This window comes from Oncorhynchus clarkii, chromosome 32, assembly GCF_045791955.1.
Source record: "Oncorhynchus clarkii lewisi isolate Uvic-CL-2024 chromosome 32, UVic_Ocla_1.0, whole genome shotgun sequence".
NCBI classification, from domain to species: domain Eukaryota; kingdom Metazoa; phylum Chordata; class Actinopteri; order Salmoniformes; family Salmonidae; genus Oncorhynchus; species Oncorhynchus clarkii.
In genome coordinates, this window is record NC_092178.1 from 17,714,598 (window position 1) to 17,729,356 (window position 14,759).

The following is a 14,759-nucleotide window of genomic DNA, read 5'->3' on the forward strand; positions in this document are numbered from 1 at the left end:
TCATGAGATAGCCATAAACTGGCCCGGAATTGCAGTCCATACTTCACACCTGGATGGTCCCGTAGTAGTCGTTTGGCCTGTCCGAAAGCTGCGCGCTGCCTGGAAACAGTGGGGGAGTAGTCCTGGTAGATGGAGAAGCTCTGTCCTTGAAAGCTCAGAGTGGTATTGCGGGCTCCTCGAAGAATCTCCATCTTCTCATGAAAAAAGTGCACTCGAAGAATTATGTCACGGGGCCTCTCCCCATCCCGGGGCTTTGGGCGCAGCGACCGGTGGGCACGATCAATCAGGGGCTTTTCATCTAAGGCAAGAACATCCTTCAGCAGCCCTGAAATTAAATCCGTGGCGCGAGGCATTTCCGCTGACTCTGGACCGATATAAGTCTCAGGTTATTGCGACGAGAGAATCCCTCTAAACTCACACAGCTCTCCTTCACTTTTTTCAAATCTGCAGCTAGGCGTTTCACGTCAGCCTCCAGGGATGTAGTTAAGTCTGAGACATTGGTAGCGGAGGTCTCCAGTGCTGCGATCATTGTAGTGTGCGAAGCCGTTGTTGCTTTGAGTAATGTGATTGCTGGTACCGTCTCGTTCCGCAGGATGGTTAAATCTGCTTTTAAAGTATCAGAAACCTCCTGTATTCGGGCCTCAATCGTAGCAACCACCTCCGTTTTCATTTCAACTATCTCAGAGCGTAGTAGTTTGATGGCCTCGAGAATGTTCATTTCAGCGCCGCCAGGCCAGGCCGCACCCCCGGGCAAAGTGTGAGTCCCTGGGTCCTCAGACTCAGGAGAGGGCGGTGATGAGAGTGGGTCTTGTAGGCCGGGTTTTCTCAAAGTCATGCTTTTGGCCTTATGTTTCGTCGACATGCTGACTTTCGGAAGCAAAGTAGTCTCGGTTTTTACGGAAAGGGATCACCAAACTAATATTTGAAAATAAATACGGTTCTGCTGCAAAATTCACATAAACTTTAAGAATACCACGGGAGCAAACGGAAAACACGTCAGTCACACATGGCGTCCCTCCAACTCCCCCGAATGTTGAGGTTTTGACGGGATTTCTTGTTTTTGGAGGTAAGGAATTGGTTGCACTCCTCTTGGTCTCAAGTGCTGCAGCCAGGCTCTTGAGGACCTGATTGTGCCTCCAGGTGTAGCGGCCTTGTGAGAGGCTGGTCTTGCAACCTGTCATTATATGGCTGAGAGTCGCTGGAGCTGGGCAGAGGGGGCAGGTCGGGTCCTCGCCATACCATTGATGTAGGTTTTTTGGTGATGGAAGCACATCATAAACAACTCTTATGATGAAGCTGATGTTGCTTGCCTCCATTTGCCAAAGCTCACTCCAGTTGATCTTTCTCCTCTCCAGGCCTTCCCACCGCATCCATTGCCCTTGTTTAGCAAGAGAGACAGCCTTTGCACTTCTTGCAGTCTCCTCCTGTCTGCGCACCTCCTCGACTACCAGCTTCCTGCGTTCAGATGTTGTTGCCTTATGGAACGTTGGTTTGCTTGCTGCCAGGCCAAAGCCTCCTCTTCCATGCTGGATATTCCCCACAATGTCTTGGTGTCTCAGGGCTGACGTTGCTTGCTGCACAGCCTTGGATGATGTCCATTTCCGTCCAGTTTGTATGGGAGGTGCAGCCTCGCTAATGGTCTGGTCTTTGGAGTCCTTCAATGTCATCTGAAGTCTTACTTTAGAGCACTTGTACTCCTCCGTTAGACTTGTAAGAGGTAGTTCAAGGACCCCTTTGCCATAGAGGCCGATGTTACTCAGGCATCGTGGGACACCCAGCAATTTCTTCACGTATGAGGTAATGGTTCGCTGAATCTTCTCCACTGTTGTTATTGGGACCTCATAGACGGTGAGTGGCCACATTATCCGGGGGAGAAGTCCAAACTGTAGGCACCAAAGCTTGAGCTACCCAGGCAGTAGGGTCTTGTTGATGTTCTCAAGACCGTCGGCGATGTGCTGCCTTACTTGCTGCACTTGATCGTTATCCCGATCTTTATTAGTCCAACAGTTGCAAACAAGTTTCTTGGACAAATCCAGGTATGTTTATCTCCGTTTTGTTCCGTTTAGGAAACATTTTTCAACAGAATTGGTGCAATGAATACACCCCTGAACACGTGTGAACACCACAGTTCACTTTCATAGCTGCCAAATACAAACAGCATGATAATTTTGCACGTTGTATAATTCCTTCTCGCTAATGGCATAGTCAACATAGCTACTAGAACTAACATGTTAGTCAACCCACTACAATCATGCAGTCTAGTGTAGTCATCAAGCAGTTTAGCAGGTGGCAATAAATTAATAAAACCAAAAGCTTACCTTGACTTGGAAAAGCTCCAGTATTGGATAACCATAGCCAGCTAGTTAACATGACATCCCTCTCTGTTTGAGCCGGGTGTTTCAGTAGGCTAAACTAGCTAGCTGCTTTCACTAGCTGAGTAATTGAAAAAAAAGAAGAATCCCTCTTTTGCTTCTCCTTAATTTTTGAAGAAATGTATTTTAAAACTGTTCAACTATTGTATCTTTGAGTCAACTACTCACCAAATTGTATGCAGTGCTAGTTAGCTGTAGCATATTGATTGATCTGATCCTTCGATTGGGGGGACAACATGTCAGTTCATGATGCAAGGGCTCTGATAGGAAGGAGGACGTCCTCTGGGAGTTGAACTTTCAAAATACAGAAATCATCATTGTATGATGCTTTTTGCATCATATGATGCAAAACACAGCCTCATATGATGCAAAACATAGCATCATTCAGGGATTATTTCTGTCACACCCTGATCTGTTTCACCTGTCTTTGTGCTTGTCTCCACCCCCTCTAGGTGTCGCCCACCTTCCCCATTTTCCCCAGTGTATTTATACCTGTGTTCTCTGTTTGTCTGTTGCAAGTTTGTTTTGTTTGTCAAGCCTACCAGCGTTTTCCCCTTGCTCCTGTCTTTTTCTAATTCCTGTTTTCTAGTTTTCCGGATTTTGACCATTCTGCCTGCCCTGAGCCTGCCTGCTGTTCTGTACCTTGTCACTCTATCCTAGATTATTGACCTTTGCCTGCCCTGACCCCGAGACTGCCTGCCATTCTGCACCTTATGAACTCTGATCTGGATTACTGACCTCTGCCTACCCTTGACCTGTTGTTTGCCTGCCCCCTGTTCTAGTAATAAACTTTTGTTACTTTGACACTGTCTGCATCTGGGTCTTCTCCTGAACCGTTATAATTTCTTTATTTTGAAAGTTATATATCTTAAAGCAAAACATTTTGGTACCAATGGATTAGTGAAACAAATTCCAAAATTAAGTTTTTGGGTGGGATTTTCCTTTAACATATTTGTTCTATAGCAATCTTTCATGTCATAATGGTTGTTAAGGAACATATATAACCTGACTTCAATCAACTTTCACTTTGCCTAATTTGCTCAATTATAATCATTGACATGTATATTTATTAAAATGGCTGATACTAGATATGGATGCTTTTGATAGATGACATTTGTATATCTGATATGATACTGATACTGATACTGTTATGAGAGGAGAAGGTATGAATGCCAGTTGGAGAGTCTAACATCTAGAGTCATTTCAATTTCTCCACTTCTAGGCCTGTACATGCTAAATGCATGTTGTCATGGATCCAACTGTACAGTATGATTTGATGTTTTATTCAAACTGATTTAAGGAAACTTTCCCAGGCGGAAGTACTGTATTACCGATGAGCAATTTTCATATGACCTCTTCCTTTCTTTTGAGGTTTCTATTGCTGCTGCAAAGTCACTGGATTAAGACTCCTGCTTAACTTTGAGGCTAAAGTTTTTCCAAAACAGGGTTTCACTTCAAGGCGTTCTCAGCTCAGGACCATAGAGCTCTGAGACTTTTTAAGGAGGGATTTTCATTTCGCAAATGCTTCATGCCAAATGGCACCCTATTCCCTTTATAGTGCACCACTTTTGACAAGTGCCCTGGTCAGAAGGAGTGCCTTATATAGGATGCCATTTGGGATGCAACCTAAAAGTACAGGAGACTTTCAGACATGGACAGCCAGGCTGATTTTCCAGTCAGGCAATTTATGAAATTGGTTTCTGCATCACTCAACCCATCAGATCAAATCCTTCTTTAATGGTCAATGGGAGAGATAGTCCCTTAGAACAGTCCCTTGTGTATCAAATGTCTCAGAGTTGGAGTGCTGATTTAGGGTCAGTTCAGCCTTTTATATCACATTTAATAAGAATACATGGACAGGAAGGACTGATCCTAGATCAGCACTCCATGGGCCTCTTTGTGAATAAGGGCCCAGATCTTAAACCAGTTAAAACCTACCCCAATCCTAACTTTAACAATTACTGTATTTGACAAAAATAATAGCTTAGGTCAGCCAACTCTCATTGGGCTGAAGCATAGCAGACTCATTCATCATCCTAGACTGTCATACTAGGGCTCTGTGTTTTGCACAAATATGTGACATGCCTGGAATTGAACCTTTATTGAAAGCTTTTTCATGAAACTGTCCCCTTTTTATGCCAGATGGTCCAGCACCATCCTCAGACAATTGCTTACATAGTCATCCGAATCTCTTCAAGCAGTTTGACAACGTAGCTACAAACACATGGAAAACGCAAATGCTGTTTATGATGGACATGTTTATGATGCACAGCTTCACACTGGCTCCCACTTTTGTGTTAAATCTCAAATTGGTAGCAGATGCACGATGAATGGTTTATGATCAGTACACCAGGTGCCTGAAATGTGTTTAGTCCTAATGTTGTCCTCTGGAAGTGGATAATTATGTTTTTTACTGGGCCAGAGAAGATGACAACGTTGGTGCGTGTGTGTGTGCGATTACTACAAAAAATGTGCACCAGATTTATTCATGTAGTAAGGAACTGACCAAATTGAGGGGTTGGTGTGGTAAGTGTAGAAAGAGCACCTCAAAGATCACCTCAGAGCCTGACAAACCTGTTCTGGGGATTAGGATACCCAGGGTAAATAATTAGGGTTCAGGCATGGGGCGCGTTGCTCAATTACATTGTGGTCATATTCTCTCTCTGCTCTCTCTCTTTCTGTCTCTGTCTCTCTCCCTCTCCATCAGTTTACCTAGCTTTACACATGTCCATAATACACCAATCAAACCATTGACTGGGTTCAGTTCTAAGAGGCTTTTCCATAGTGCTTTTTTATATGGTGAGTACTCCCTTTGTTGGAGAGTGTGACTGTGAGCTGTCCTTAAGTCACTCATGGATCTCAGAATTAAACACCTTTCACAGTCTCACATTATTATGAATGTCCCTTCCTAGGGCACTGTAGGACTATTTTCCAGCATGTGGGGTGTTTGTTTGTCGGGTTGGCTAGGAATGCCTAGCTCTCAATGTTTACCTCAACACTGCTCCTTATTATTGCTAGCAATTAATGCATTAATGCATTACTATGTAATACCTGGTTATCATATACAGTCCTTACTAATTGTGCTATTGTAGTTCTATGCTATTACACGGTTTTAGCTCATCATATCCATCCACTACTGCTCTATTTACAGTATATTTATTGTTCCTTTCATTTCTGAATTACAGATTCATCCCCATGTACATCTCCAGCAGTGTGTGTGTGTGTGTGTGAATAAAGTTCCTGCGTGTGTCATCTCTTGGACTGCCTTATTCAACTTTAACTGGGGGCGCTACCAGCAAACACGAAGAGCTGGGTCGCTCTCTTTCACACACAAATTACATTTCCTTAACACATTTTCCACAGCAGATAATCTTGGTTAACCCAGAGGTAAAATCTTCCATAATTTGGTCAGCTACGTGATTAACTTCTGGGTCTATACGTGTTAGAAATTGAGAGTTCTGGTGGTTTGCGAGGTCTCGATTCTCACAAAAGGAAACTCTCAACCAAAGCCCCCCACCCCGATCCACTCGAAGCTAAGCACTTTAAGCTCCGCCTTCGCCCAATCCTGATATGTCCATTTAACCAGTGACGAAAAAAACTAAGATTGGCCCAAAGACTAGAATTACTGCAGCACATTATCTCACACATCCAATTCAGTCCCGGCAGATTCTTTGGTCTACCCGCAGAATCTGCCCACGGGAGATGACAGCAAAGGCAATGTGGAAAATATTTGTCTCTTTAACAGCAAAACCCGTTCATTCCAGACATTTAAAAATAGGAGTTTTAAAGGACATGATGAACTTGGATGACATCATTGTGATTTGAACTGAACATCTTTGAACCAGACAGTTCATTAACCAGACAGTTTCATTTAATTAATATGTAGGCTAGATGAGGGGAAATTCAACTTACCATAGTCATATAAAAACATAATAAATTGCATCTGCCTTCTAAAGAGAACGTATCCCTCAGTCATTACAGCTACACAGAAGAATTCCTGTTTGTTAGTGTGGCTTGCGACAGCACCCACATTTTAGATATTGTACAAATGATTTCGGACACATAGTTATTATTATTCTTTTCAACGCTACTCCTCTTACCCTGTTTAAGCTAGAAATACCGTTCAAACTTTAAAACGTGTAGATTAGTCTGGAATAGTGTGTTTGCATACAATTTGTGAAATATCTTTAATACTTTTTAAATTATTTAACTTATTGTCCTTTTTTTGTCCCCTTTCATGGGATTTCCTTTGCATTCTAAATGTCCCATTGTGACATCATCACTCCCAACATTCTATTTTATTCACTGTAAACAATTTAACTTTTGACTCATCAGCTACTTTGACCACTTTCCCAACAGATTAAATACAAAGTTAAAATGAAATCTTCCAGTACTTCTCTGCTATTGAAATCATAACTAATTATCTGGAACCGATTAAACATTACAGCTGTTTAAATAACCGTATCAACAACATTTTCTCTAACTTTTTATAAACAACTGACATTTTTACCACTTTACCAACAAGTTCGACAAAAAGCTAGCGAGTATGACATCCTTTTCTGCTTCTCTGCTATTCCAATCTGAAGTCAGAAAAAAAATATATCCTACCGATCTAAACGATACAGCTGTTTTAGTAACCACATTAACACTTTTTCCCCAACTTTTTCCAAACAACTGAATTTTTTACCACTTACGCAGGACTTTAGACAAAAACGTATACAGTCTGACATCTTGGTCTACTTCTTTGCTAGAATCAGAACATAATTATCTTCTACCAATCCAAAGTTACAAGTTTGTCTGAGTTTAGAGTGATGAAAAGTAGCTAGCTAACGTCAGCTAACAGCTCTCATGTCTCATCATTGAGCAGCCCAAATGGATATGTTGCTATGTATACACATGCATTTCAATGGCTAAAATGGGCAATCGGCTAGAAAGGTTAAAAAAAAGAAGATATTTTTACCAATCTCCTCTTTCTCCGTTTACGCTATCAACTCCAACCAACGTTGAGATGTTCAGACTGCTTGTTAAAAGAATTGTTATACTATAAAGACTTTTTGAAATATAACCATTTAGAATTTGCATAAATTAACATGAGTTTGAATGCGAACCACAGGAATACAGAGGTAGTTAGTCAAAATGGTCCTGCTCCTTGGCCAATTAAGATACAAGACCTTTAAGACATTCAGGCTATCCTAACTTCAAATTATTTAAAACTTGTATCAACTATAACTATATAACGTTTTCAGAGACTACGGTGAACGTTTCATAGGAGCTGCACCTATTTTGTACAGTTCTGGGATAATACTGACTTGCCAAATTTCCAATGTGGAAACTGTCAACTTATTGAGAAATACATGTCTGGGCTGAACATCTAGAGTAAGCAAATTGAGACATTACAGCGTTTCCAGACATTCTGGTATTGACTGAAACTTGGATCTCTGGGAACATTCTGAACTCTGATATTAATGTTGAGGGTTATAATGTGTTCAGAGCTGACAGACAGGGTAGAGGTGGTGGAGTGGCCATTTTTATAAAATAAAGTATTTGTTTCTTTATTGAAATCAATTTCCCTTGCCAAACAATATTGAGCCACTATCTTTAAGCCTTTGTCTGGGGAAAAATGTATCCATAACTGTTATACGGATCTACCGTCCTCCCCCAGCTAACCTTTGTGCACTCGAGGAGTTAACCAGTTTGTTGTTTTCTTTTACTAAATCAGAAGTTATTATCCTGGTTGACCTACATTGTGATTGGGAAATGCAGGCTTCAGACAATCTAAAACACGTGTAATGATCTAAACCTAACATAGCTGGTCACTAAGCCTACAGGACCAAACCCTAAAGATCCTTCAAAGTCAACTCTGATTGGTCTTATTTTAATGAATACACCAGAGAAGTATGTTTCTACTGGTGTCTTCGCCCAAGACATTAGTGACAATTGCCCAGTTGTGTGTGAGATGTGAGAATACAAAAATCTGAGCCTCATGTCATCACAGAGAAGAGCTTTAAAACTTCTTCAGTAAACAGGCTTTTTTACATTATCTGTATTTTAGTGACCTTCATTGTATTTCAGATATTTTTTATTATTTTTTTTACCTTTATTTAACTAGGCAAGTCAGTTAAGAACAAAGTCTTATTTTCAATGACGGCCTAGGAACAGTGGGTTAACTGCCTGTTCAGGGGCAGAACGACAGATTTGTACCTTGTCAGCTCGGGGGTTTGAACTTGCAAACTTGCAGTCCAACGCTCTAACCTTTAGGGATAATCATGCTCCCTTCAAAAAAACAAGGGTTAAAGGTAGATTGAATGCCTGGTACACTCCGGAATTATCAGAAGTCAATCTCTAAAAGAGATGATGCTTGGGTCAAGGCCAGGAACACAGGCTTAGGCCTGGACTGGCAAGCTTTTAAGCAACTGAGGAATCATTGTGTAAGACAAATCAGAAAGGCTAAATCTTATTATTATGTAACCGCTCATTCGGATTGTAATAGGAACCCGGCTAAATTCTGGAAAACTGTCAAATCCTTTTCTATGAAGGCTTTTAACAAATATGTCAAATCAAATCAAACTTTATTAGTCACATGCGCCAAGTGTAGACCTTACCGTGAAAGGCTTACTTACAAGCCCTTAACCATCAGTGCAGTTCAAGAAGAGTAAAGAAAATGTTTACCAAATAAACTAAAGTAAAAAATTATAAAAGGTAACACAATAAAAATAACGAGGCTATATACAGTCCTGGATGCTTTGCTAGCAATAGACAACAAGAAATCCACAGGGGCCAACCAATTGGATCCTGGTCTGTTTAAGTGTGCAGCGCCCATCACTGTTGGCTCAATAACCCACATATATTATTTTACATTGTTTTCAGGAAATACTCCAAAAGTATGGAAATCAGCTCTTGTGCTGCCACGCCATAAGGACGGGGATAGTAGTGATCTTCATCATTATCGCCCCATTTCAAGGATTCCTTGTCTAGCTTAGATTCTTGATCATTGGTAAATGTACAACTTTGCTATTTTTTTATCTGAGAAATGCATTTTGAATGTAAACCAATCAGGGTTTAGACCTGGGTATAGCACAATGACAGCAATTACGTTACTTGGTAATGATCTCCTCAATCCTTTAGACACTCAAATTAAATGTGCTGCTTTGTTTGTGGACTTGTCAAAAGCTTTTGATACTGTTGATCATGCTATTTTATTAAATAAGTTGTCCTTGATAGGCCTGAACTCAGACACCTGTTCATGGGTTCATGATTATCTTAGTGACAGAACTCAGGCTGTTGTGATTGATGGGGTTAAGTCTGAATTTCTTGAAGTACATAAAGGTGTACCACAGGGGTCGATTTTGGGACCTGTTCTCTTCACTATTTATATAAACACCATTGGTCAATCTGTTAAAAATGGTACATTTCATCTGTATTTGGATGATACTATTATGTATGCTTTTGCCCTGACTGTTGATCTGGCTGTGTCAAAACTACAGTCAGATTGTATAGCTATGCAGGAATCTCTTGCTAATTTAAAACTTGTGCTTAATATGGGAAAAACGAAATACCTGTTGTTTTTAAACTCTCATAAGAGTGTTTCAGAGTAACTACATGTTCATCATTAGATGGTTCTTCAGTCGAATGTGTTCCCGCATATAAATACTTAGGCATTTGGATTGATATGGATTTGATGTTTAAAAAACATATAGATGAGATGGTTAAGAACCCAAGATTTAAAGTTGGCTTTTTCTACAGAAACAGATGATGCCTTTCTCTAAACAGTAAAAATCTGATTATTCAGTCTGTAAGGACAGACGCTGGGAGACGAGAAGCAAGTACAGGGAGTGTATATTTAATAAAAAAACAGACAGGAAACAAAACATGAACAGCGTCTGGACAAGGGAAACATAACGTCATTAATGCTGACACGGGGAACAAACTGAAGAATAGACAAATAAAGAGGAGACAATCCATAAAGTGATGGAGCCCAGGTGAGTCCAATGAAGCGTTGATGCACGTAACGATGGTGACAGTTGTGTGTAATGATGGGCAGGCTGGCACCCTCGAGCACCAGAGAGGGCGAGCGGGAGCAGGCGTGATAGTACCCCCCTTCTAGGGGAGCCACCGGCGTCCCACCTAGGCGAGCCTGACGGAGGCGTGAGAGCTGGACGAGCCGGCTGAGGCGTGAGACCCGGACGAGCCGGCTGAGGCGTGGGAGCCCGACAAGCCAGCTGTGGCATCCCCGGTTCCATCGACAGCGGCACCCGGACCTGACGTCACCAATCAAAACAAAAAACAATGAAAAACTCCCTGATACTTCCAATATTGGTGTCAGCATTCTGTAAAAACAGACGCTGGGAGACGAGAAGCAAGTACAGGGAGTGAATATTGAATGAATAAACAGACAGGAAACAAAACACGAACAGCGTCTGGACAAGGGACACATGACAACATTAATGCTGACACGGGGATCAAACTGAGGATTGGACAGATAAAGAGGAGGCAATCAATAAAGTGATGGAGTCCAAAGAAGCGGCTGATGCGCGTAACAATGGTGACAGGTGTGCATAATGATGGGCAGCCTGGCTCCCTTGAGCGCCAGAGAACACAGTCTACCTTTCTATCTGTTCTTGATTATGGTAATATTATTTATCAATGTGCAGCTCCTAAATTGGAATGGAAATGGTGCTCCACCAATCTGGAAGTCTTCAGACTAGCTTGGAAAGACAGTACTGTACAATATCGAAGAGCAGTCACTGCTGCTCGATCATTATATTTTACTAACCTAATTGAGGAGAATAAGAACCATCCAAAATATATTTTTGATAATGTTGCAAAGCTAACTAAAAAGCAGCGTTCGACAAGAGAGGATAGGTTTCACTTCAATGAAAAGATCATGATCATTAGAAAGCAAATGATGGACTCCTCTTTGAGGAGGTCAGAGACCTGGCCATGTGGTGCCAGGATAACAACCTCTTCCTCAATGTGATCAAGACAAAGGAGATGATTGTGGACTACAGGAAAAGGAGGACGAGCACGCCCCCATTCTCATCAACGGGGCTGTAGTGGAGGAGGTTGACAAACCAACAAACTATCATGTTACAAACACACCAAGGCAGTCGTGAAGAGGGCACAACAAAGCCTATTCCCCTCAGGAGACTGAAAAGATTTGGCATGGGTCCTCAGATCCTCATTTTTTTTACAGCTGCACCATCGAGAGCATCCTGACTGTTTGCATCCCCGGCAACTGCTTGGCCTCCGACCGCAAGGCACTACAGAGGGCAGAGCGTACGGCCCAGTACATCACTGGGGCCAAGCTTTCTGCCATCCAGGACCTCTATACCAGGCGATGTCAGAGGAAGGCCCTAGAGTTTGTCAAAGACTCCAGCCACCCTAGTCATAGACTGTTCTCTTTGCTACCGCACAGCAAGCTGTACCGCAATGCCAAGTCTGGGTCCAAAAGGCTTCTTAAAAGTTTCTACCCCCAAGCCATAAGACTCCTGAACAGCTAATAAAATGGCTACCCAGACTATTTGCATTGCCCCCCCCTCCCTCTTTTACTCTGCTGCTACTCTCTGTTTATTATCTATGCATAGTCACTTTAACTCTACCTACGTGTACATATTACCTCGACTAACCAGTGCCCCCACACATTGAATCTGTACCGGTACCCCTCTGTATATAGCCTCACTACTGTTATTTTACTGCTGCTATTTAATTATTTGTTACTTTTATTTTTTACTTATCTATTTTTTACTCAACACTTATTTTTATTACAACTGCAGTGTTGTTTAAGGGTTTGTATGTAAGCATTTCACTCATGTGATGAATAAAATTTGATTTGATTTGATCTGCATATTTCTCCAAAGCTCAGTTGTCATGAGTCTGCACAGAATTACCAGGACCTAGGATCAATGGAGACACTCAAGTTTTTTAATCCTGTATCTCTTGACACATTCATGAAAATAACCATGGCCTCTAATCCGTCAAGCTGCTTACTGGATCCTATACCAACTAAACAACTGAAAGAGCTACTTCCTGTGCTTGGCCCTCCTATGTTGAACATAATGTATGGCTCCCTACCCACTGGATGTGTACCAAACTCACTAAAAGTGGAAGTAATAAAGCCTCTTGAAAAAGCCAAACCTTGACCTGGGAAATGTAAAAAAAACTATTGTCCTATATCGATTCTGCCCTTCCTCTCAAAAATTGTAGAAAAAAGCTGTTGCGCTGTAACTCACTGCCTTCCTGAAGACAAATAATGTATATGAAACGATTCGGTCTGATGTTAGACTGAGATTGCACTCATGAAGGTGATAAATTACCTTTTAATGGCGCCAGACCAAGACTCTGCATTTGTCCTCGTGCTCCTAGACCTTAGTGCTGCTTTTCACACCATCGATCACCACATTCTTTTGGAGAGATTTGGTCTACGTGGACAAGTCCTGTCCTGGTTTAGATCTTATCTGTTGGAAAGATATCAGTTTGTCTCTGTGGATGGATGGTCCTCTGACAAATCAATTGTATGTTTCGGCATTCCTCAAGGTTCCGTTTTAGGACATCTATTGTTTTCACTATATATTCTACCTCTGTTGATGTCATTGGGAAATACAATGTCAACTTTCACTGCTATGCGGATGACACACATGTTTCAATGAAACATAGTGAAGCCCAAAATTGCCTACCCTGGAAGCCTGTGTTTCAGACATAAGGAAGTGGATGGCAAAAAATGTTTTACTTTTAAACTTAGACAAAACAGAGATGCTGTTGGATCTAACAATTAATCTTGATGGTTGTAATGTCGTTTGAAATAAAACTGTCAAGGACCTCTGTGTTACTTTGGACCCTGATCTGTCTTTTGACAAACATATCAAGAATATTTCAAGGACAGCTTTTTTCCATCTTTGTAACATTGCAAAAATCAGAAACTTTCTGTCCAAAAATTATGCAGAAAAGCTAATCGATGCATTTGTCACCTCTAGATTAGACTACTGAAATGCTATACTCTCCGGCTACCCGGATAAAGCACTAGAATCCTGCTAGACTCCTGACTAGAACCCAAAAATGTGATCGTATTACTCCAGTGCTAGCATTAGCTTCCTGTTAAGGCTAGGGCTGATTTCAACGTTTTACTGCTAACCTACACAGCATTTCATGGGCTTGCTCCCACCTATCTCTCCGATTTGGTCCTGCCATACATGCCTACAAGTGCGCTACGGTCACAAGGCCTCCTTATTGTCCTTAGAATTTGGAGGGAGGGCTTTCTCCTATAGAGCAACATTTTTATGGAATGGTCTGCCTATCCGTATGAGAGACGCAGACTCGGTCTCAACCTTTAAGTCATTACTAAAGACTCATCTCTTCAGTAGGTCCTATGATTGAGTGTAGTCTGGCCCAGGTGTGCGAAGGCGAACGGCAAGGCACTGGAGCGATGAACCGCCATTGCTGCCTCTGCCTGGCCTGCTCCCCTCTCTCCACTGGGATTCTCTGCCTCTGATACTATTACGTGGGCTGAGTCACTGGCTTACTAGTGCTCTTCCATGCCGTTCTTAGGAGGGGTGCGTCACAGATGTGATCTTCCTGTCTGGGTTTGCGCCCCTCGGGCTCGTGCAGTGGAGGAGATCTTCGTGGGCTTTGTGTCAGCGTAGTAAGTTGGTCTGTTGATATCCCTTTAGTGGTGTGGGGCTGTGCTTTGGCAAAGTGGATGGGGTGATATCCTGCCTGGTTGGCCGTGTGCGGGGGTACCGTCGGACAGAGCCACAGTGTCCCCCGAAACACCCCTGTCTCGGTCTCCATTATCTATGCTGCAATTGTCGATGTGCCGGGGGGCTAGGCTCAGTCTATTATACACGGTGTAATTCTCCCATCTTATCTGGTGTCCTGTGTGAATTTAAGTATGATCCCTCTAATTCTCTTTCTCTCCCTCTCCTCCCGGAGGACCTAAGCCCTAGGATCATGCCTCGGGACTACCTGGCCTGATGCCTCCTGGCTGCCCCCAGTCCTCCTGGTCGTGCTGTTGCTCCCGTTCAAGTGTTCTGCCTGCGGCTAGGGAACCCTGACCTGTTCACCAGACGTACTACCTTGTCCCAGACCTGCGGTTTTCAACTCTCTCTCACTACCGCACCTGTTGTCTCAACCTCTGAAAGCTCAGCTATGAAAAGCCAAATGACATTTACTCCCGAGGTACTGACCTGTTGCACCCTCTACAACCACTGCTTATTATTTGACCCTACTGGTCATCTATGAACATCTTGAATAACAATCTGGCCTTAAATGGCCATATATTCTTGTAATCTCCGCCTGGCACAGCCAGAAGAGGACTGGCCCCATATCAGAGCCTGGTTCCTCTCTAGGTTTCTTCCTAGATTCTGGCCTTTCTAGGGAGTTTTTCCTAGCCAC